The sequence below is a fragment of the Somniosus microcephalus genome, chromosome 8, assembly GCF_052327205.1.
Source record: "Somniosus microcephalus isolate GS21.2 chromosome 8, FLI_Smic_1.0, whole genome shotgun sequence".
Classification (NCBI taxonomy): domain Eukaryota; kingdom Metazoa; phylum Chordata; class Chondrichthyes; order Squaliformes; family Somniosidae; genus Somniosus; species Somniosus microcephalus.
Window position 1 is genome coordinate 52,506,566 of NC_140994.1, and position 24,319 is coordinate 52,530,884.

Below are 24,319 nucleotides of genomic sequence, written 5' to 3' on the forward strand. Positions count from 1 at the left end.
TATTCCATGGACCTACCACCCTCTGAGTGAAGTAGTTCCTCCTCATCTCAGTTTTGAAAGAGCAGCCCCTTATTCTAAGACTATGCCCCCTAGTTCTAGTTTCACCCATCATCGGGAACATCCTCCCCGCATCCACCCGATCCAACCCCTTCACAATCTTATATGTTTCAATAAGATCGCCTCTCATTCTTCTGAACTCCAATGAGTAGAGTCCCAATCTACTCAACCTCTCCTCATATGTCCATCCCCTCATCCCCGGGATTAACCGAGTGAACCTTCTTTGTACTGACTCTAGAGCAAGTATGTCTTCTCTTAAGTATGGACACCAAAACTGTATGCAGTATTCCAGGTGCGGTCTCACCAATACCTTGTACAACTGAAGCAATACCTCCCTATTTTTATATTCTATCCCCCTAGCAATGAAAGCCAACATTCCATTGGCCTTCTTAATCACTTGCTGCACCTGCATACTAACCTTTTGAGTTTCGTGCACCAGGACCCCCAGATCCCTTTGTACTTCAGTACTTTCCAGGTTCTTGCCATTAAGATAATAACTTGCTCTACGATTTTTCCTGCCAAAGTGCATAACCTCACACTTTCCAGTATTGTATTCCATCTGCCAAATCTCTGCTCACTTACTTAGCCTGTCTATATCCCCTTGCAGGTTTTTTATGTCCTCCTCACTCACTACTTTCCCTCCCATCTTAGTTTCATCTGCAAACTTTGATATGTTACACTCGGTCCCCTCCTCCAAATCGTTAATATAGATTGTAAAGAGTTGGGGACCCAGCACTGACCCCTGTGGAACACCACTAGTTACTGGTTGCCAGTCCGAGAATGAACCATTTATCCCAACTCTCTGCCTTCTGTTAGATAGCCAATCCTCTATCCATGCCAGAATATTACCCCCAATCCCGTGATTTTTTATCTTACGCAATAATCTTTTGTGTGGCACCTTGTCAAATGCCTTTTGGAAGTCTAAATACACTACGTCCACTGGTTCCCCTTTATCCACCCTATATGTTACTTCCTCAAAGAACTCCAACAAATTTGTCAAACATGACTTCCCCTTCATAAAACCATGCTGACTTTGTCCTATTAAATTATGATTATCCAAATGTCCTGTTACTGTCTCCTTAATAATGGACTCCAATATTTTACCTACCACAGATGTTAGGCTAACCGGTCTGTAGTTTCCAGCCTTCTGTCTACTGCCCTTTTTAAATAAGGGTGTTACATTAGCAGTTTTCCAGTCTGCCGGGACCTTTGCTGAGTCCAGGGAGTTTTGGAAAATTATTACCAATGCATCCAAAATCCCTACCGCCACTTCCCTCAAGACCCTAGGATGTAAGCCATCAGGTCCAGGTGATTTATCCGCCTTGAGTCCCATTATTTTACCGAGTACCACTTCCTTAGTGATTTTGATCGTGTTTAGCTCCTCCCCCCCCTATAGCCCCCTGTTTGTCCAGTGTTGGGATATTCTTAGTGTCTTCTACTGTAAAGACTGATACAAAATATTCTTTCAGTGTTTTTGCCATCTCCATGTTTCCCACCATTAATTTCCCGGTCTCATCCTCTAAGGGACCAACATTTACTTTAGCTACCCTTTTTCTTTTTATATAACTGTAAAAACTCTTACTATCTGTTTTTATATTTTTTGCTAATTTACTTTCATAATCTATCTTCCCTTTCTTAATCAATCTTTTTGTTATTTTTTGCTGTCTTTTAAAGTTTTCCCAATCCTCTATCCTCCCACTAGATTTGGCTACCTTATATGCCCTTGTTTTTAGTTGAATACTATCCTTAATTTCTTTACTTAGCCACGGATGGCTGTCTTTTCTTTTACACCCTTTTCTTCTCAGTGGAATATATATTTTTTGGAAGTTGTAAAATAACTCCTTAAATGTACACCACTGATCATGTATCGTCTTACCCTTTAATCTATTTTCCCAATCCACTCTACTCAATTCCGCTCTCATACCTTCATAGTCTCCTTTATTCAAGCTTAGCACGCTTGTTTGAGATCCAACCTTCTCACCCACTAATTGAATATGGAATTCAACCATGTTATGGTCACTCATTCCAAGGGGATCCTTTACTAGGTCATTTTTAATTAATCCTGTCTCGTTACACAGGACCAGATCTAAGGTTGCTTGCCCCCTGGTCGGTTCAGTTACATACTGCTCAAGAAACCCATCCCTAATACACTCAATGAACTCATCCTCAAGGCAGCCCTGCCCAATTTGATTTGTCCAATTAATATGATAGTTAAAATCCCCCATAATTATAGATGCTCCCTTATTACAAGCCTCAACTATTTCCTGATTGATACTCCGTCCAACAGAGTTGCAACTGTTCGGAGGCCTATAGACTATGCCCACTAGTGTTTTTTTCCCCTTATTATTCCTTACCTCCACCCAAACTGTTTCATTATCCTGATCTTTTGACCCAATATCATTTCTCTGTATTACAGTGATTCCTTCCTTTATTAACATAGCCACCCCACCTCCCCTTCCTTCCTGCCTGTCCTTCCTGATCATTAAATAGCCTGGTATGTTTAATTCCCAGGCATTGTCACCCTGCAGCCATGTTTCTGTAATGGCCACAAGATCATACCCATATGTAGTTATTTGTGCCATTAACTCATCTATTTTGTTACGAATGCTACGTGCATTCTGATGGAGAACTTTCAAATATGTTTTGTGACACTTAGTTCCTGCTTTTGCCCTTTTTATTACTTTACCTTTTACTCCATACCTTCTGCCCCTTCCTGACACGCTCTGGTTTTTAATTTCCCCACTGCTACCTAATTCTATGACCTTCTCTGTTGTCATTTTTATATTTTTCTCTCTGGGAACCTCCCCCCCACTAGTTAGTTTAAAGCCCTCTCTATAGCCCTAGTTATATGATCCGCCAGGACTCTAGTCCCAGCACTGGCCAAGTGAAGCCCGTCCCAACGGAACAGCTCCCTCCTGCCCCAGTACTGGTGCCAGTGTCCCAGGAAGCAAAACCCATTTCTCCCACACCAGTCTTTGAGCCACGCATTTTACTCTCTAATTTTATTTGTCCTAGCCAAATTCGCTCGTGGCTCAGGTAATAATCCAGAGATTATTACCCTTGAGGTTCTGTTTTTTAATTTGACCCCTAGCTGCTCATACTCCTTTAACAGAACCGGCTTCCTAGTCCTATCTATGTCGTTTGTACCAACATGGACCACGACAACTGGATCCACCCCCTCCCACTGCAAGTTTCTTTCCAGCCCAGAGGAGATGTCCTTAACCCTGGCACCGGGTAGGCAACACAGCCTTCGGGACTCTCACTCTCGGCTGCAGAGAACTCTATCTAGCCCCTAATAATACTATCCCCTACCACTACAACATTTCTATTTACTCCCCCCTCTTGAATGGCCCCCCGTTCCACGGTGCTGTGGCCAGGTTGCTCATCCTCCCTGCAGTCCCTGCTCCTGTCCCCACAGGGAGTAAGAACCTCGAACCTGTTGGTTAAGAGCAAGGGCTGCGGCTCCTCCAGCTCTACCTCCTGGATCCCCGTACCTGCCTCACTCATAGTCACACCGTCCTGTCCCTGACCATGGGCTACATCTGAATTACTTAACTTCATAGGTGTGACCACCTCCTGATACACAGAGCCCAGGTACTTCTCCCCCTCCCTGATGTGTCGCAGTGTCTGAAGCTCAGACTCCAGCTCATCAACACAGAGCTGGAGTTCCTGTAGCAGCAGACACTTGTCACAGACGTAATCACCGTGAGCCTCAATGGGGTTCACCGGCTCCCACATCTCGCAACAGTAACACATCACCTGCTCCATTCTATGTAATTAATTAAATTTTTTATTGTTAGTTATGGACACCCTCTGCCCGATTTTAGATGCTATATCTCCTTTAATTAATTGGATTTAAATTAAATCAATCCCTCTAGTTACACCAGTTAAATGGTTTACCAACAGTCACTCTGCACCAGAAAGGCCTTGATACACCACCGCAACCTTAAAAACTATAAACCACAGACTTAAAGTTTTAAAACGAGAGAAATACTCCAACCAATCACCTACCTGTTTTGTGGTGACGTCACACCTTGAATACTTTTTACCTCTCTCCTTGCCTGAGATTGGAGATTGGTACGCCTACCTGAGACTCTGGGGCCTCTTGTAGTCGCTCTGCCGTGCTGCTCCGCCGCCACCCGCTGCCGATGCCACACTGAGGCCTACCTGAGCCTCTGGGGCCTCTTGTAGTCGCTCTGCCGCGCTGCTCCGCCTCCACCCGCTGCCGATGCCGCACTAAGGCCTACCTGAGCCTCTGGGGCCTCTTGTAGTCGCGCTGCTCCGCCCCCACCCGCTGCCGATGCCGCACTGAGGCCTACCTGAGCCTCTGGGGCCTCTTGTAGCCGCTCTGCTGCGCTGCTCCGCCTCCACCCGCTGCCGATGCCGCACTGAGGCCTACCTGAGCCTCTGGGGCCTCTTGTAGTCGCTCTGCCGCGCTGCTCCGCCTCCACCCGCTGCCGATGCCGCACTGAGGCCTACCTGAGCCTCTGGGGCCTCTTGTAGTCGCTCTGCCGCGCTGCTCTGCCTCCACCCGCTGCCGATGCCGCACTGAGGCCTACCTGAGCCTCTGGGGCCTCTTGTAGTCGCTCTGCCACGCTTTGTACAGCTCCATCATAACCTCCCTGCTCTTATATTCTATGCCTCGGCTAATGAAGGCAAGTATCCCATATGCCTTTTTAACTACCTTATCCACCTGCTGTGCTGCCTTCAGGGATTTATGTACATGCACACCAAGGTCCCTCTGATCCTCTGTCTTTCCTCGGGTCTTACCATTCATTGTGTATTCCCTTGCCTTGTTAGTCCGTCCAAAATGCATCACCTCACACTTTTCAGGGTTAAATCCCATTTGCCACTGTTCCGCCCATGTGACCAACCCATCTATATCGTCCTGTAGCCTGAGGCTTCCCACCTCGCTATTTACCACCTCACCAATTTTCGTGTCATCTGCGAACTTACTGATCATACCTTTTACACTCACATCCAAATCATTAATGTAGACCACAAACAGCAAGGGACCCAGCACCGATCCCTGCGGTACCCCACTGGACACAGGCTTCCAGTCACAAAAACAACCTTCCACCATCACCCTCTGCCTTCTGCCACTAAGCCAGTTTTGGATCCAATGTGCCAAGGCACCCTGGATCCCATGGGCTCTTAACTTCCTGACCAGTCTCCTATGCGGGACTTTATCAAAAGCCTCACTGAAATCCATGTAAACCACATCCACTGCACTACCCTCATCCACACACCTAGTCACCTGCTCGAAAAATTCAATCAAATTGGTCAGACATGATCTTCCCTTGACAAAGCCATGCTGGCTATCCCTAATTAATCCTTGCCTCTCCAAGTGGAGACCAATTCTGTCCCTCAGAATTTTTTCCAATAATTTCCCTACCACTGATGTTAGGCTCACTGGCCTGTAATTCCCTGGTTTATCCCTACTACCCTTCTTGAATAATGGTACTACGTTAGCTGTTCTTCAGTCCTCTGGCACATTCCCTGTGGCCAGAGAGGTTCTGAAAATTTGTGTCAGAGCCCCTACAATCTCCTCCTTTGCCTCACATAGTAGCCTGGGATACATCTCGTCCGGGCCTGGGGATTTATCCACTTTTAAGCCTGCTAAAACCGCTAGTACCTCCTCCCTCTCAATGCTAATATGTTCAAGTATATCACAGTTCCCCTGCCCGATTTCTATGTCCACATCGTCCTTCTCCATAGTGAACACAGATGCCAAAAATTCATTTAAAACCCCACCTACATCCTCTGGCTCTACACACAGTTTGCCACTTTGGTCCCTAATGGGCCCTACTCTTTCCCTAGTTATCCTCTTGCCCTTAATATACTTATAAAACACCTTAGGATTTTCCTTTATTTTGCTCGCCAGTGTTATTTCATGGCCCCTCCTCGCTCTCCTAATTTCTGTTTTAAATATCCCCCTGCACTTTTTATACTCCTCTAGTGCTTCCTCTGTCTTTAGTCCTTTGTATCTGCCAAAAGCCCCCCTTTTTTTCCTAATCCATTCTCGTATATCCCTTGACATCCAAGGTTCCCTGGGCTTGTTGATCCCACCCTTGACCTTTACGGGAACATGTTGCCATTGTACTCTCTCAATTTCCTTTCTGAAAGACTCCCATTGCTCTGATGTGGATTTTCCTTCAAGTAGCTGATCCCAGTCCACATTGGCCAGATCCTGCCTTATCATATTAAAATCGGCCTTCCCCCAATTTAGAACCTTTATTTCCAGTCCACCCTTGTCCTTTTCCATGACTACCTTAAATCTCACCGAATTATGGTCACTGTCACCAAAGTGCTCACCTACTAACACTTCTACCACTTGCCCGACCACATTCCCTAGAATTAGGTCCAGTACCGCCCCCTCTCTTGTAGGACTTTCTACATGCTGGCTCAAAAAGGTCTCCTGGATGCACTTTAAGAATTCTGCACCCTCTAAGCCTTTCACACTCTGACTATCCCAGTTAATATTGGGGAAGTTGAAATCCCTCACTATAATTACCCTATTATTTGCACACTTCTCTGAGATTTGCCTACATATCTGTTCCTCTATCTCCCCCTGGCTGTTTGGGGGCCTATAGTACACTCCCAGCATTACCCGCCTACATGGGCTCATGTTTTGAAGAATGGGGGCTTATTTTGGTGTGGTACTGGATGGATGCCTAGTTTCCATCTTCAGGAGAGGAGGGAAAATAAAGTGTGGATTTAGCCAGGATGCTAAATACAACATACCTTCTCTAGAACAATATTCTATGTTAGTAAATGGAGTGGAGGTACAGATCAGCCATGATCTAACTGAATGGCCAAACAGGCTTGAGGTGTTGAATTGCCTCCTCCTGTTCCTATGCAGAGATGTGTAGTTATGAATGTTAGGTTCTATAAAGGATGTTATATTTGGTTTGGTTTTGGTTGAACAAAGGGTAGCTAGAAGGTCCATCAGGGCCAAGAACAAATAAAAAAGCGTTTGCTCCTAGAATTTTTGGGAACATGTTCATCGTTATATTCAGAATGGTTGCACCCCTACATTCCAAGCCTCCAGGATATTTGTTCTAACTTTCTCCCTTCTCAATTCCTGAGTAAAGGATCCATAAAAGGGTTTCCAGACATGCTAATCAAGGTAGCCCTGCTTATTACATAGCTTTCCCAATATCATGATTACTTAATACCCTGCTTTAGCACACACACAAAAAACCTCTAAAGTACTGTTGTCATAAAGAAGGCTTCTTATTGCAGATTCAATAGCGTTCAAAAATTGTAAAAAATTATTAGTGTCCAATTACACTTCTTGTACAAGCAATTTAATTCATTTTTTGTCATGCAATAGGCTCCCCACGTACAATTTATCCAGTATTAGAACTGGAATGTCCCCATCTACCCAGTCCGAGCACTTCCTCATTAATGCTAGAAAAATAGCATGTGTGTGTGTGTGTGTGTGTGTGTATATATGCCTGTGTGTACACACAGTCAATCTGCCATGGTGTACACAGGGAGTCAGGACCAAAAGCAGTATTCGGGTCAAGCAGGGTTAGAGTGCGGGGGATAATCAGGTCCAGGAGGGGAGGAAAGGGAGGGAGAAATGAGAAAATGAAGAGGGAAAAAGGGGAACGGGAGGGCTGCTGGAGAGGAAGGGAAAAGCAGGAGGGAGAAGGAGAAGGAAGGGTGAAATGGGGAGGGGAGGGAGATGGGAATTGGGGCAACGAAAGCAATAATGATCCTACCTCACTGGGGAAATAGGGAGGGAAGGGCTTCAGTAAGCTACCCTCATCCCCCACCCCCCTTCATGGTTTCTACCTCAGTGGCAGGGAAGGCAGCTGGGGGGATTGGGGTTGGTGAGCTCAGTGGTGGTGGGGGCTGTGTGTTAAAGCTCTCTCCTCTACAAGCCCCAATTTCTACATGAAATGTTGTGGGGTGGGGGGGTGGGGGAGGTGTTAGACGCATTTCCCTGCAGGTACCGAAGGGTGATTACACCTAGAGGGGAAGTTGTTGCTGCCTGCAGCCAGAGAAGATTGAGTTTGTCAAGACAAATACCACGCAAGCACCAAACTTTCACAAAGCCAGGCCCGACATAAATGGCATCTATATGTGCAGGGAAGGGGGCTCAGGAGCAAAGGGTCATTGTTCTGAGCTGGGAATGAATAGACATTATTTAAGCACAGGAGGGTGGTGGGCTGCTAAATATTTGGGGATTGCATCAGCCTGAAAAGGGGAGCTGCTCTTCCCTTGGCCAGGCCTGGATTCCTATCACAGCAGGTTGGGGTGGAACTTATCTCGCCTGCTCCAGTTTTTGATTTTGACCCCAGCAGGTGGGGGGAAAAGTCTCTGAAGGCTATATGATTAACAGTACATAATGGTGCTGCATCCAATGAATGAGCATGCAGCTGCCACATTTGAGGAAGCTTACAGGTTCAAACACATCTACTTCTCAGCAGTTGTAAGGAGGATGCCAGGAGTAAGGTCAGCAGCTGATCTGGAGGATGGGGGCGTCAACAGCACCTTCTGCAAATGTTCGTGGGGAAGAAGTCCATACAGATAACCAACACTCAGTTCTTGGCGGGAGGGGGTGTCTGAAGTCATTCAGAGGGGTTAAAGGCATGGATTTCCACAAGCTTGATGGGTTTGGAACAGACCATTTACTGGCCAATAGTGGAGTTTGGTAAGGTAGACCTCTTCATGTGAAAATATAGCGACTTGATTGGGAAGTTGGAAATCTTATTTTTAGTGTTCTGCTAGAAAGAAGAAGAATACTAATCATAAACAGTTACATTTTTATTACATTGCTGCACTTTAGGAAACATCTATCTGTGGCCCAGAGAGTCTGTGATAATGATGGAAAGATTACTGGGCTGCCATCCAATGATTTTGTAATGATGCTGGAGGGTGACACTCAACTGATGTTATGCGACAGGATTTTTAATAGGGAGGACTTGGGCTATGAGCTTAAGTGAACCAGCCAGGTTAGCAGCTTAAGATCACAACCGTGCTCTAGATCCCAGGCGACCTGTTTAGCAACACCACAAGATACCTGCTGGTATATTTTAAAATGAACAATGATTAGCTGTAAGGCTGCATATTGGTACTAATGAAATGCGTTTATATTCTAGTAAGTTAAAATTCAGAAGAAACAGAAATCTGTACTGGCACCCAGAAGGTTTGGTGTTCAGTTGAACAACCTGAACCCACCAATATTTTGTAACTGCAATTTTCATTTATGGGATTTTCAAGATGGTGGACAAAATCTTCTGGAGGGAGTTGAAAGTCATTTCAAAATATAAGGGGGGAGAAACTCGGTGGAGCCGCAAACGGGGCGCCCAGCTCGCCTGGGCGCCGGAATTACCGCTGCGATCGGAGCAGTTGCGACCGCTGGAAATTCATCTTGAACGCCCCAAGAAAGACTCGGGGCACTGCTCGAGGCACCCTGCGTCCCTCTTAGGGCGCTGAAACTGAATATCGCAGCGCAAAGTGCCGCAGCGCCACACGCCGCGGCACGGCCGCTGCGGTACTGCAGGCCTTCCTCCGCTTCTTAAGGGGGAGGGGCCTGCACCAGCGCGATGAGCGATCGCGAGTGCCGGCAAAAGAGCCCGGCACCGAGGAGAAGTGCCGGGCTCTCGGGACACAGCCGGCACTGCCCGGGGGGGGGGGGGGATCAGGAGGCCGGAGACGGAGGTGCTGGCAGGCGGCCACTGGAAAAAATGGCCGCCCCGCGCTTCCACCTTAATTTGCGCCACTGCCGCCACAGGTAAGCCCCGTGAACCGGGCGCGATTTGCGAACGGCGCTACAGAGGCGGGCGCTACCAAAGATCGCGATCAGGGCGGTAGCAGGGCGCTGCGCACACCGATGACGTCATCGGCGGCACAGCGCAACAGGCTAACGCCGCCATTAGCACCCCGCTAAATATCACGGGAGGCGTGGCCAGTGATGCTAAAGCCACTGAGTGCCCTCTTTAGGCGCTAACTGGTGGCGCAGCCCACCGAATTTCTAGGCCACGCTATTCAAATCGCCATATGTTTATAATAGTCCAAATAAACAACAAAAATGGTCAGGATCTTCCATTTCTCCACTCCCCGTGCTGCAATTTTCCCCCATTCATTTTAATGCTTGGAAAATTGTGGGCAGAAGTGGAAAATCCCCCCAAATGCAGTAAGAAAATAAAATGTGATGGCATTGATCAGCTGGCTGATGTCTTCACCGCCATCTTCAATCTGTCATTGGCCCAGGCAGTAGTCCCTACATGCTTCAAGACCGCTACCATTATTCCTGTGCCAAAGCAAATGGCTGTGACGTGCCTGAACGACTATCGACCTGTCGCACTCACACCCATCATAATGAAGTGTTTCGAGAGACTGGTCCTGGCTCACATCAAAGCCAGTGTTCCCGCCTCTCTCGACCAACACCAGTTTGCCTACCGTGCAAACAGATCAATGGAGGATGCAATCACAACTGCTCTACACTCTGCACTGAATCACTTAGATGGTAAAGAGACCTACATCAGAATGCTGTTCATAGACTACAGCTCAGCATTCAACACTATCGTCCCCAACAAGCTGGCCACCAAACTCCACACTCTTGGCCTGAACACTTCCCTCTGCAACTGGACCCTGGACTTCCTAACAAATAGACCCCAGTCTGTCAAATTAGGTAACCACACCTCCCCCCCCCTGACCCTGAACACGGGGGCCCCACAAGGATGTGTGCTGAGCCCCCTCCTCTACTCCCTCTTCACCCACGACTGTGTGGCTGTTCATGGTTCCAACACCATCATCAAGTTTGCGGATGATACCACGGTAGTAGGCCAGATCACCAACAACGATGAGTCAGCCTACAGGGAGGAGGTCCAGCATCTCGTGAAGTGGTGCGCCGATAACAACCTGGCCCTTAACATCAAGAAAACCAAAGAAATCATTGTGGACTTCAGGAAGTCTAAAGGCGGAAGTCACCCCCCCCATCCACATCCATGGGGCTGTGGTGGAAAGGGTGGACAGCTTTAAGTTCCTCGGAGTCCACATCACGGAAGACCTCTCCTGGTCCCTCAATACCTCCTCTCTGGTGAAGAAGGCCCAGCAGCGCCTATATTTCCTAAGGAGGCTGAAGGGATGTAACCTGTCACCCCTGATCCTCTCTAACTTTTACCGCTGCACAATAGAGAGCATCCTGACGAACTGTATCACAGTATGGTATGGCAGCTGTAGCTACTATGACCAGAAAGCCCTGCAGCGGGTAGTCAAAACTGCCCAACGCATTACCGGCACCCGGCTACCGACCATAGAGCACATATACCAGAAACGCTGTTTACGGAGGTCACGGACCATCATCAAAGACCCTACCCACCCCAGCCACAGTCTATTCGCCCTCCTGCCATCTGGGAGACGCTACAGATGCATTCGCACCCGTACGACCAGATTTAGGAACAGCTCCTTTCCCAGGGCTGTCATCCTACTGAACTCCACAAATAAACTCTAAAGCCTGCACATCTGCCAATGCACTTTATTATGGTTATGTTTATGTTAATGTATTACAAGCCAAATGTATGTTGAATGTTTAAATGTCTTAATCTAAATGTACACTCTCGGGAGCCGCAAGCCTACATTTCATTGTACTGCACTTGTGCACTAACAATAACAATAAAGTTGATTATGATTATGATTATGATTATGATATTGTACTTGTGATACAAATAGTTTATTCAATAATCAGCCAATAAACATAGGGGGAGAAATTGGCCTCCTTTGCGCCTCCCGTTAGCGCCTCGGGGGGAGGGAGGTTAATGGGGTGCTACCAGCTTTGCAACCATGCACGGCAATAGTACCGACACCCACGAAATTGATGTGGAGGTTTGCGGTGGCGATAACTACTAGCGCCACGATCTCCTGCGTCCGGAGATCATGATGTCATCGGGCTGCGCTGCGCCCCAGTAGCACCCCGGATCCGAACTTCGGTTCTGCCGCCTGCAGCTTCGCCGGGCGATAACGCCGACAGCTGCAAGAGGCATTGTTAGGGAGGCTGGCCGCTTGGGGAGCAGTATTTAAAGGTAAGGCCGCTTGTGTCAATGAAAAATTTGTTTTCACCCCTTAGTTTGTTTTTTCAACTTTTTCCTGTGCCGCGATTGATCAGCCCTGCAGTCTGTTAGAGTGCTTGGGGCTGATCGTTGCAGATCGCGGCTGCCGTCGGCGACGAGGGACATCAATTTATTGTAGAGCTTGCAACGATGGCCCTTCCCTTTAAGGGAGGGAAGGAGCCTCTGTTCCCGGCAGCATTGCTCTTGACATTGGGCGGCACCGCAGCGCTACTGCCCCTCTTGCCGAACTTTAGCGCGCCAAGGGAAGTGATAGCACTTGATTTAGCGCTCCACTTCCTTCCTGGAGCGCTAAACCCAAAGTTTGCGTCAGATTCACTGGCCTAGCGCCCGGAGCTACTTTTTCGTTACCGCTAAAGTTATTGCCCCAAACTCTATTGAGTTTATTTCACCTGTGAGAGAAACCTACACAACTCACTCATGCCCATGTCGCTTGTGAGTAATTAGGTCTTGCATACTCAGGATCAATTCTATAATTAGAGGCCGTCCATTAAGTATACTCTATTTCCTTTACCTTTCTTTACTTAGGGGTGATGTATTCAATGAGCTAATTTGAAACAAATTTGCCTTTTTCACCTGAGGAAGTGTTTTATTGTTCATAGAATCATAGAAATTTACAGCACAGAAGGAGGCCAATCGGCCCATTGTATCTGTGCTGGCCAAAAAAGAGCTATCCAGTCTAATCCCACTTTCCAGTTCTTGGTCCGTAGCTCTGTAGGTTACGACACTTCAAGTGCATATCCAAGTACTTTTTAAATGCAATGAGGGTTTCTGCCTCTACCACCCTTTCAGGCAGTGAGTTCCAGACCCCCACCATCCTCTGGGTGACAAAATTTCTCCTCAACTCCCCTCTAATCCTTCTACCAATTACTTTAAATCCATGCTGCTTGGATATTGACCTCGCTCCTAAGAAAAATAGGTCCTTCCTATCCACTCTATCTAGGCCCCTCATCATTTTATACACCTCAATTAAGTCTCCCCTCAGCCTCCTCTGTTCCAAAGAAAACAACCCCAGCCTATCCAATCTTTCCTCATAGCTAAAATTCTCCAGTCCCGGCAACATTCTCGTAAATCTCCTCTGTACCCTCTCTATTGCAATCACATCTTTCCTGTTGCAAGCATATCTTTCTAAATAAAAAGCTTGCAAGTGTGTGAATATTCTAATAAGTATGTGCATTACTGACCCTATTAGCCGGTGTGCCCCTGCGATTATATGTTGCTCAGGTCTTCCCCGGGAATACATGGAGGAAGTAATCATTCAGAATATTTACTATTTTGTCTTGAACCTCTGTTTCTGTCCGTGTGGGTTTTCATCTCTGACTGCCCACTGACTGCTGTGGTACTGAAAGAATGTCTTACTATTATTTTTAGCCTCTGCTGCTTTGTATTTTTCTAGATCAGTAATGGATGATTAATGGTGCTAACTACAAAGCAAAAGGATGCACGGTCACCTTTGAATGCACACTCGTTTATAAGCTAAAACTGCTTGAATTAAATTTGGAAATTTATCAAGAGAGTGAGCACAAAGATGTTAAAATAGTTCAAACATACTCTTCATCAAAATTTATCCTTATCTGATTTGCCTGCATGTTTGCAGCACCCTGCATTAAAGTTGTAGGCACAAAAGGAATTCAAGCTTATCAGATCGTTAATAAAAATGCAGTGGAAGCTGCTTATTGTGATCATCGCTGAGAGCTGCCATTTTGATCATACTGACTGAATTATTTCACTGACCAAGGAAGCCATTTTGTGGCACAGAACATTTTGAATACTGTTATAATGCTACAATTGAGAGCATTTTAAATATATGATTTTTATATTTTCACTAGGCATAGGTGTCTTAGTAAAAACAAAATGCCCTTTAGAACATAGAAAAAAATACATACATAGCATAGATTTTAGATTGTTGGATAACAAAGAGTAACCAGATTCATATGGAAATATGGTCACATTCATCTTGTTTCATACACTTGAAATGATCATATTGTTACAGTGAGTTCACTATGAATTACATTAACCAGCTTCTATTACAAATTGTTTAATATATAAATAGTTTTGTACCTAAATTTATTTGTGCATTATGGCTCTGGTGTCTAATTTTGTTCTCCTCAAGAGTTTAAGGCAGTTTCAGCTTTTGATTTGCTTTTTTTAAATTCATGGAGTGAGTGAACTCCAGTCCAATTATGAAACATGGGATGAGATCTAGATATGCATAAGTAGTGGAAGGAGATTTGATCCACAGTTATGAGACTTGCTACTGATGGCCACCTTAGGGAGGGCCAGCTTAGGAGACAGGACAAAGGAATATAGATCCCATCCCTGGGCTATTGTTGGCAGATTGTCTCGACAGTCAACTCTATTTATGTATTTTCAGATTCTTTAAATTGTTACCCTGCTGTTTATGTGTTTCTGGTAACAGTTTCTATTTCAGCTTTAATCAATATTAATTAAGTGAATGGTTGCCCAGAATATTTAGGGTTAGAAATTCCTTATAGCCCAGGAATGGGCAGTAGAATTGGAAAAGTTGGAGAATTAGCGCAGGTGCTAATGCTTTAAACTGCACGCAAACTTCATCCTCACTGCTCAAAGAAATGATTGGGGCGTTAATTCAAGTATTTAAGCACAAGCTCATTGGGGTTACACTCAAAGGGTGGACCAATATCAGGTACAGTCTAATCGCAAGTCATGATTGCCACAGGCTTTTCCCAGTCCTTAAAGGGGAGGTTCATTGATGCTTCAGAACCTCATTCTCAGCATTGCTGGCTGTGCATCTGCCTCAGCAAGCAGCAGCAGGTCAAGGAGAAGGAGCCGGAGGACTAAAGCAGCTGTACTCATGGAAGATCCACGCCCCAGGGAGAGAGCCCGCAGATTCTGCGATCAAGCATTGGAGGCGTTGGTGTTCGCTGTGGAGAGACGGAGGGCAGTGCTCTACTCGGCAAGTGGCAGGAGGCCCTCGCTGCAAGTCTTCCGCACCATGTGGAGGGAAGTAGTGCAGCACGTCACAGGCAGCACTGAGTCCCCAGGACCCACACAGGAAGAAATTTAATGACCTCACTCAGGTGGTCAGGGCGAGTGAATGCTTCAACAAATGCTACATACCACCATCTGAACCACAGTCTTCACACACTGCCCAAAGCACCACACACCCCAGCACTCACCCATCAACAATCTCTACCTACCAACCCTCACACCCACATCTCACACTTTGCACACAATGACAGCTATTCAACTATGGCAAGCACATCACCCAAACACATTACTCCACACTCACTCACACACTTTCCTTTCTCTTGCAGGCCAAGGTGGCTCAGAACATGAGGGAGCAGGAGCGCACAGGCAGGAGACAAGCTGTCACCCAACCACAGTCTGCACTGGAGAATCGAGTGCTGGAGACCATTGGGCGCTAGGTGGTGGATGCTGTGGCCACCGGTGACATTGACCCCCTTGGGGACAACAATGGTATGTTCATCCCTACTCCTTCTTCTCACATCCCACTTCCCCCTCACCCCACAAGCCTTTTGCACTTTCCAGCTAATCATGCTGTATGCATGCCTTTTTCCCTTCCTGCCCCCCTCCCCTCACTTTAACCTGACTCTTGTACCTTTATGCTTTCAGATAATGAGCAAGCACCTGAGCAGCCTGTCCCTGAGGGCACAGTAGAGAGCGAGGCAGGAGAAGAGGAGGAGGAAGAACACACCGCGTCACTGCATGTCTTACCTGCAGGCACCAGCTCAGATACTGACGTTACGCGTTCTTTAGAGGCTAGTATAGTAGCGTGATCTGCACAGGGTGAGGCACCAGGGATGTGTGGGCTGCAGCAAGGCCAGAGCGAAAGGGTAGCTCGGGGGCCAGCTCCCCGGAGGGTGAGTTCACATGCGAGTTCTGCTGCCCAGGACTCAGATGAGGACCTCAATGGGGAGGCGTTTAGAAGAAGGGTGATAGGAATGAACACGGAGATTATAGGTGCAATGGCAAGGGTGCCCAATGGTCTGTTGGCAATGGTAAGGAGCGTGGAGGAGTCCGTCTCCAACATTGCACAGTCTGTGCACACCATGGAGCCCATCATTTTCAGTCTGGAAAGGATGGTAGACTCCCAGAGAGACCATGGCGACCCAGACCTGATGCCGCGTGTGATGGGCGATCTGGCAGCTTTCACTGCAGCACAGGCGGAAGCAACACAACGCCTTAGTGCTGTAATGCAGTCTATGCTTGGTGGCATCCAATCTCAGACTGCTCTCATGCAGTCTCAGCTTGATGCCATGCAAGCTCTGACTGCTGCCATCGTGGCTGGGTCTACCACCATCGATCGGGACTTTCACGGTGTCACAACAGGCCAGCAACCTGAGCTCCAATAGATTGCTTGGAATGCTGAGTTGTTGCCCTGGGGGAGTGACAGTGGGTCAGTGGAGCAGGAACCTGCTGCCCTCTCTCAGGATGACAGCATTCCTGCTCCCACCAATGCCACTCCACCATTGCCCTTGTTGCTGCCTGTCATCCAGCCAGCCCAGACTGCTGCTGCTCATGCTGATGTGGTGCAGTCTACAGCCGGGCCTTCCAGGCCCAGAGCTGTTTGAGGGCATCCTGCAAGGCCATCTGAAGTCTTCCGCACGGACACTCAGCAGCTTTCCACCAGCCCTGCTGCAGCCACTGGGCCAACACTTGGTAGGAGCACTAGAGTAGGCAAAGGCACAGTAACGACAGGTACTAAGGGATTGCACAATAGTGAATAGTTAATATTTTTGTTGTAAATATGTGTTCACTGATTATTGGTAAATTTATTAATTCAGTTTGGATTCTTTTGTGGTGCCTCTCATTTCAGCTTTGTGCTGTGATATGGCCTGCGACAGGGATGGAATGATGGGGATGTGGTGAACAATGGGGAACTGGAGTTTAATTCATTCGAACCGCAGTCTGATGAGGCAGTCACGACCGCCCTTCCAGAAGGCCGATTGAGTGGCTGCCTTCTCCCTCGCCCCTGTTCCTCCTCCTTTTCATCCTCCTCATCTTCCTCTTTCTCCTCATTCTCTTCCTCCTCCTCCTCTTCCTCCTCCTCCTCTCCCTCTCCCACCTCCTGATGTGGTCCCACAATCCCTGGAGGCAAGTGCTGGGCCCTCATTACGGCCAAGTTGTGGAGCATTCAGCAGACCATCATGAAATGGGACACCCACTCAGCTGAGTATGGGAGGGGTCCTCCCGAGCAGTCAAGGCAGCGGAACAGTTGCTTGAGCACCCCGATGGTCAGCTCGATGATGTTCCTGGTGGCAGCATGGCTCTCATTATATGAGTGCTGGGCAGGAGTGTTAGGGTTCCGGAGGGGAGTCATGAGCCAGGCGGAGAGCAGATAGCCCTTGTCTCCAAGCTGCCAGCCACGAGCTTGACGTGATGGCTGGGAGAGTGCTTGAACACCGACCTGGTGCAGGATGAAGGCATCGTGGCTGCTGGCAGGATAGCAGGCATTCACATTAAGGATTTGCTGTCTGTGGTCGCACACCAACTGTACATTAAGTGAGTGGTAGCCTTTGCAGTTACGGAAGATCTCAGGATTGTTATGAGGTGCCCGCAAAGACACGTGGGTGGAGTCAATGGTGCTCTGCACCATGGGAAATCCCGCTATTCTGGCAAAGCCACATGCACACTTGTCCTGCTTCTCTCTGGTGATGGAAATGTAGTCCTTTCTCCTGCAGTGGAGAGCCTCTGTGACCTCCCGGATGCAGCGATGGACGACGAACTGTGGGATGTTAGCTATATCTCCTGTTGAAGACTGGAAGAATCCACTGGTGAAGAAATAGAGGGCGACGGTGACCTTGACTGCTACTGTGAGACCCCTCATAATTTTATACACCTCAATTAAGTCTCCCCTCAGCCTTCTCTGTTCCAAAGCAAACAACCCCAGCCTATCCAATCTTTCCTCATAACTAAAATTCTCCAGTCTTGGCAACGTCCTTGTAAATCTCCTCTGTACCCTCTCTAGAGCAATCACATCCTTCCTGTAATGTAGTGACCAGAACTGTATGCAGTACTCTAGCTGTGGCCTAACTAGTATTTTATACAGCTCAAGCATAACCTCCCTGCTCTTATATTCTATGCCTCAGCTAATAAAGGAAAGTATCCCGTATGCCTTCTTAACCACCTTATTTACCTGTCCTGCTACCTTCAGGGATCTTTGGACATGCACTCCAAAGTCTCTCTGTTCCTCTACACTTCTCAGTATCCTACCATTTTTTGTGTATTCCCTTAAGAATATTCCCCAAATGTATTACCTCACACTTCTCCAGACTGAATTCCATTTACTACTTTTCTGACCAGTCCATTAATGGTTGTCATTGATCTGTCTGAGGATAGAACAATGTGTATGTATAAGATAAACAAAACTCACCTTTATATATGACTGTCTTCTTAACCCAAGATGAATTAGCCTTAAATGTGGGCCTTTGCAGATAGTAGAGCCCACACAATACATTAGAGCAGTTGGTGAAGCAATGTCCAGTGTTGCTCATCTTGTGTCACCAAGGTTTCCACTTCAGCTAACCATTGGTCCAGCATGCAGATGTCTCAGGTGGAGAATATTCAGTTCAGATATGGAGGTTTTGGTAACAGATAGGTTAACCTTTCCCAGCTTATCTTGCACCACAATGTGCATGATGGCCACAACATTGTACAAATGGTGCTAGTGTTCTGCTGTCATCAGTTTGAAGGTAGACACACTAATCTCTGTAGGTGTTTGAGCCTCAGGTACAGGATGTCTCGACTATTTATTAGCCTCACAAAATGTTCTATAGTGGAAGTTGTAGCTTCATGCTTTCCATAAAGATAGCTAATGTAAGAAAAGGAAAAGTTAATGAAACATTGGGAGATATTCTTCCTAGGTTTAGGTGAAGCGATATTGCTGGTGCAGGTTAGAGGCAACTGGACATCGATAGCTAATGTGAAAGAGCTTCATACTGAGTGTCAAAGTAGAAAAGTGTACCAGCACTAAATTGCCTCACTTAGAATTCACAAGGAAAAGCAGATCTGAAAGACATATTGGGGGGAATTTTTCAGGGGGTCAGTGGGAGCATTTGGTGGTGAGTCGAGTGGGGAAAAATGTTTTTTAACAGCGGGTCAGGAGCCCGCTGTCAACCCGCCGCCATGCGACTTTCCCAGATGTCGGGTCTGTCAACGCTGAACAGACCCGACATGCAGCGGCGGAGGAGGCAATTTAGGTCATTATGACCTTGTTAAGAGCCACTTAAAAAGTGTTTTGAGCTTACCTTTAAATTTTACACGGTCGCCCACAGGGTACACGTTGCTCGGGGACCATGTCAGGTAAGGAGTTTGGGAGTTACTTGACAGCTGCAAATGTGCTATAAAAGCTCCCATCTCATAGCTCGTCACTTTCCAAGCTCAGAAGCTGTTGCTTACTGCATTTGAAGACAGATTGAGCTTTATGCAGGTTGCAAGTGTTTGCAGTAAACTTTGTATCACCTCATTGGAACAACCTCTCTCACCATTGACAGATCGCTTCTGTCATCTCTACTTCACCTGCCATCTATTATGTCAGCATCAGTGGCCTTGAAACTATCTCACCTTGGTCCTCAGAATCCCACCATGATCAGCCCCAACACCAGCAGCACCAGGCACACCAGCAGCACAACAACACCAACCTTCTCCACAATCAACTGATGCTGCACAGGACACGGGCATCAGCACCTGACCACATTGCTGCCCAGGATGCCAGGCATGGACTCACCATAGCCAGATTTACTTCACTTGATGCTGAACATCCTGGCTGCCACATGATGTGCCAGGTTGGCACCACCCCATACCAACACCATAAAGCACCCCTTCAATGCCCAAGCCATTCCTTTCACATTCATCACCATTGCGGGGGGTACCGTTATGTCTCACCATTCACTGCAACTCACTAAGCCACTTCCAAAGGTACAAAGAAATCTGTCCAAGAACGCAAAGTGTTGAAAATAATGATTTCAATGTTTGACAGCACATTAACAGAAACTGTACGGAAACATTGTCTAAAACACACAAGTGCCTACCCTTGTGTGTTGTTAGTTGGTATGACTGGACTAGGATGAGGGTGAGTGTGAAGGGTGGCTAATGAGATGGGGAAGTGATAATGTAGATAGAGAGGGTTAGGTGAAGGTGCAAGGTAAGTTGGTGTGAGTAAGAATGTACAGGAGTAGGGTAGGGAAGGCAGCGTGATGAGGATGTGATGAGTGGCACAGCAGGACGAGGTTCAGTGTGGCTTTGCAGTAATGTTTTGTGATCTGCTGAGATCATTAAAAGGTTTGTGCCACTCCAGCCTGGTCCTCCTGATAACATCCCTGCTTGTGTCCTCCTGTGCAATGTGCAACCAGGCTGCGTTGATCTCCTGAGGAGGTCTCCTCCACCCATTGGAAGGGAAGATAACGCGCTGTGACTGTCATGGAAGAGTCTGGGTGCAGCCGTGCACCTCTGTGCAGTGCTTGTCAGTATTTGCACCACCTCAATGCTGTAGAACACTGACAGTACAACTGTCAAAATCAATTTGCGCATGGTCCCTTTAAGGAAACCAGCTGATGACGCATCATCAAGTGACGTCATCAGACCCTCTTCCTTCAATTGGCCGGCAAACGCGCTGGGCGGGCTTAACAAGCCCAATCAGGGTAAAATCATTCTGCAGAGCGGGCTGGAGCTCGCCACCGACCTCGGCTGCACCAGACCCGCCGGGGTAGGGGAAATCGCGTCCCACAAGTTTTAAAATAAAATAGATTGGAAATGTAAAATTAGCAAAAATTATTTAATGATAAAATGTTAGAAAAATTAAACTTAATCATGATATTTTACCAGGCGGTGAATCGAAACAGAATTGAATTTATTTGTGCTGATTATAAATAACTTCATTTTGGGTTTAATTCATGGTTACTCAGGGCAGGCTGTTTTATAATGGTAGGAGTGTTATCAACAAAGTATGACAGGGAAAGTGTTACAAGAAATAACTGATATTTACTGGAAGTGTGTGCTATATGCAAGAATTTAATTACCTATAGACATATTTGCAATAACCAAGTAATGAAATGATTTTCTTTCAGTACTGGTTATAATATCCTGTACATATTTTTAAATGGATCACCTTTGGAACATCATTTATTTATTTATTATTCTTTTTCAGCGGCACCTGGATGTATCTCTGCTTTCAGCCTTATTTCTGAAGACAGCCAAACTCATTCAAACATTATGAACCAGCTCTATGCCTGCCAGAATCCAGAAAGTGCTGAGGCCCAGTTCATTATTTCTCATGTGGTACTGGCCGATTATGTCCTGTGCAATTTTCTTCTGTTTATTTGAACTCCTGTTATTTGCCTTAGAGGTGCCTCTGCTACTCCAGAGTCTAATACTTTCCTGAAGAGATCTGTGAAAATAGGTCCATGCATTCCTCCCATCAGATTTCAGAAATATTCTAGTTTTTATATTTCAATATAGTAAAGTGAAGGAACTGGAAGACATACATTGCTGTTAATTACAAAGGGAATGATCATAATTAGAAAAAGGTTATAAATCAGTGTATACATACAAGAACTGCAGGCAAGAAGTATTATATTATTAAAAGGTGCAAATAAAACATATAGTAAAGAAAATATTGTGACATAATGATTAAAGAATAAATTGAGCTTAAAATAGATAAAGCCCTCATTTATCATCAATTTGGAAACTTGGCACAGTGCTTAATCAAATACTGACAACAATGTCCTCATACGTGTATTATTTATATATATTAAATAATGTTATCAAGTTTATGGTGTCAAAATACATTTCAACTTTTTGCCAGGTCATATACAGGTATATGGAAATGTATTGATGTAAGCTTGCAAGAAAACAAATGTGTTGAAAGAAAAATAAATCATTGTGTTTATCTATGGGATTTTGAAAGTACTAAGCAGGCATCTTGTTCAAATGCCTTGGCTTAGAATGAGCCCATCGACTGAGTATATGCAGCAGAGTACTACTCCAACTATTGGAATCACATAGTTCATTAAGGCTTTCTGTGACACCGATAAAATTGGATGGCATTTGGATTATGTAAACAAACTATTGTGGATAAATGTGTTTGAAGCTGACTTGATGAGAAGAATTAGTCAAGCCATGCTTGTGCATGTTGTAAATATGTGAGTGGCAGTTTGTCAAAATAGTGATTTATGCACAATTAATGATAACTGCTCATGAAAGGAAAGTTTTTGACAACAAATGTACAGGAGAAACCAATGAAGCATGTGATAGATCCAGTGATAGATGGATTTAGAATGCTTTTTATTATTTATATGTACAAAGTTGAAATGTACTGTGTACAGAAAAGCTGTAGTGGGATTATTTTGATCACAATTAGTAAAGAATTGTCTATCGCATTATTCAGTTCAATTTTGGCCATTTGAATTGTCTAAACTAAACTCCATTTAAACTTTGACCCAAGTTTTGCTGATATTAACTGATACCCACTAAATGTTTTCCACTTAAGGTTTGTTTATTGTATCGTTTAAGCTGTTTAAAGAACAGTAGTTTATTCGAAATAGAATAATATACCCGGTATTTTAAAGCCTTCAGAGAACTCCAGAGTGCCTTACACGGCTTGTTAACAAAAAGAATTAACAACTTTTAAGAGGTGCATTTTTAATTAAGCTTTTGCTGTAGTGCAGCAAAGCCAGGCATATGTAGCATACATTAGTTTGGGTATTTGAAAGCCAATTAACTCCAACACATTATGATGTCAGCATTAAAATATTGTTATATTTAAGCACTAATTTTATTTGCATGGTGAATGGATTTAGTTTAGACTCAGGAAATCATGCTGTGAATATGTGTAATGAATCATAAAACCTTGATTTCTTGTACATTTTTATAAGTATATTGTAAATTTATGCAGAAATATAAATTATGAAGACAGTGCCGCTTGTGGCCAGTAGGCCATGAGTCTCTGATTTACGTGCTCTGTAAGGTAATCTCTGTATACCCATATCTTAAATATTTATCCGTTTGTTTCAGTACTAAAACAGTAATTTGCTGTCCTAAAAATAAGGACCGTATGTTGATCAGCTACAAATTTTACACATATTTTTGTATTGTGATTCATGTATATTAGCAGATCTTTCTATCCATTTGTAAAATACATATATTATTGTAACTTTTTTAATAAAAATATTACTGTTCTAAACCTTCATGGCTAGAAAGAACGTTCAGTTCTTTTTTGATGGTTTCTCATTATTCTTGGCACGCTTGTTCACAAGTCTTCTTGTTTCACTATTCCATATATTCATTAAAGGTAATGAGGGTTGCTGATCAGAGGCAATACCCAAATTAAGCATAGAAATCATAGAAATTACTGCAGAGAATGAGGCCATTTAGCCCATCATGCAGGTGTTGGTGCTCGTCCTTCAACCGAAGTTGTCTGCTCCAAACTCATTCCCCTTAAAAAATGTTAGTCTCTACCTCAATAGCTCTTTGAAGTGAAGCATTAGTGTTGTAGTAATGTTCTGTGCAAAAAAAATCTTCTAATTCCCAGTTCATTCTTCTGGTGACAATCCTCAGTTTGTGTCCTCTTGTCACTGATTTGCTGACCCGTGAAAACAACCTTTCACTATTTGCCCTCTTAAAACCTTTCAAAATCTTGAAAACCTCTGTGTGATCCCCTCTTAACTTTCTCTGTTCCAGTGAAAAAGCATCATTTTCAACCTTTTTTCTCAATTATATCTATCATTTCTAGTAATGTTCTCTTGAATCTTTGCAGTACCTATCCACGGTTCTAATATTCTTCCAAAAATAGCATGCCCAGAGCTGCGTGACATATTTCAACGAACCCCTTCAAGGCCTATTCAATTGGCCTAGCAAATATCTTGTACAAATTCAGCATCACTTCCTTGCTTTTATATGCAATGCTCCATATATAGAATCCAGAATCTTCTTATTGCCTTCTTATGGCCTTTTCTACCTGCATTCCTATCTTTCCCATCTATATATATGCACACCAAGATCTCTCTATTCTTCCACTATATTAATTAAGTCTTATAATTTAAAGTATGCTTCCTTTTACCATTCAACAGCATCTGCCCAACCTGCTCACCAGCCTATGTCCTCCTGCAATTTCCTGTATTCTTCCACACAGTTTGCTATGTCCTCTAATTTAGTATCATCATCAAATCTTAATATTATAT

The 24,319-nt window shown here is 45.3% G+C and overlaps 1 protein-coding gene across 9 annotated transcripts in view; it reads left to right on the forward strand.

The window, feature by feature from the left end:
• The window catches only part of jakmip3 (Janus kinase and microtubule interacting protein 3), a 567,199-nt gene extending 543,871 nt beyond the window's left edge, over positions 1-23,328 (forward strand). For all 9 annotated transcript variants that reach the window (XM_085994710.1, XM_085994718.1, XM_085994709.1 and 6 more), the window contains one exon: positions 21,289-23,328. The gene's annotated coding sequence lies outside the window, so the exon portion shown is untranslated. The remainder of the gene's footprint in view (positions 1-21,288) is intronic.
• The last annotated feature ends 991 nt before the right edge of the window (positions 23,329-24,319 follow it).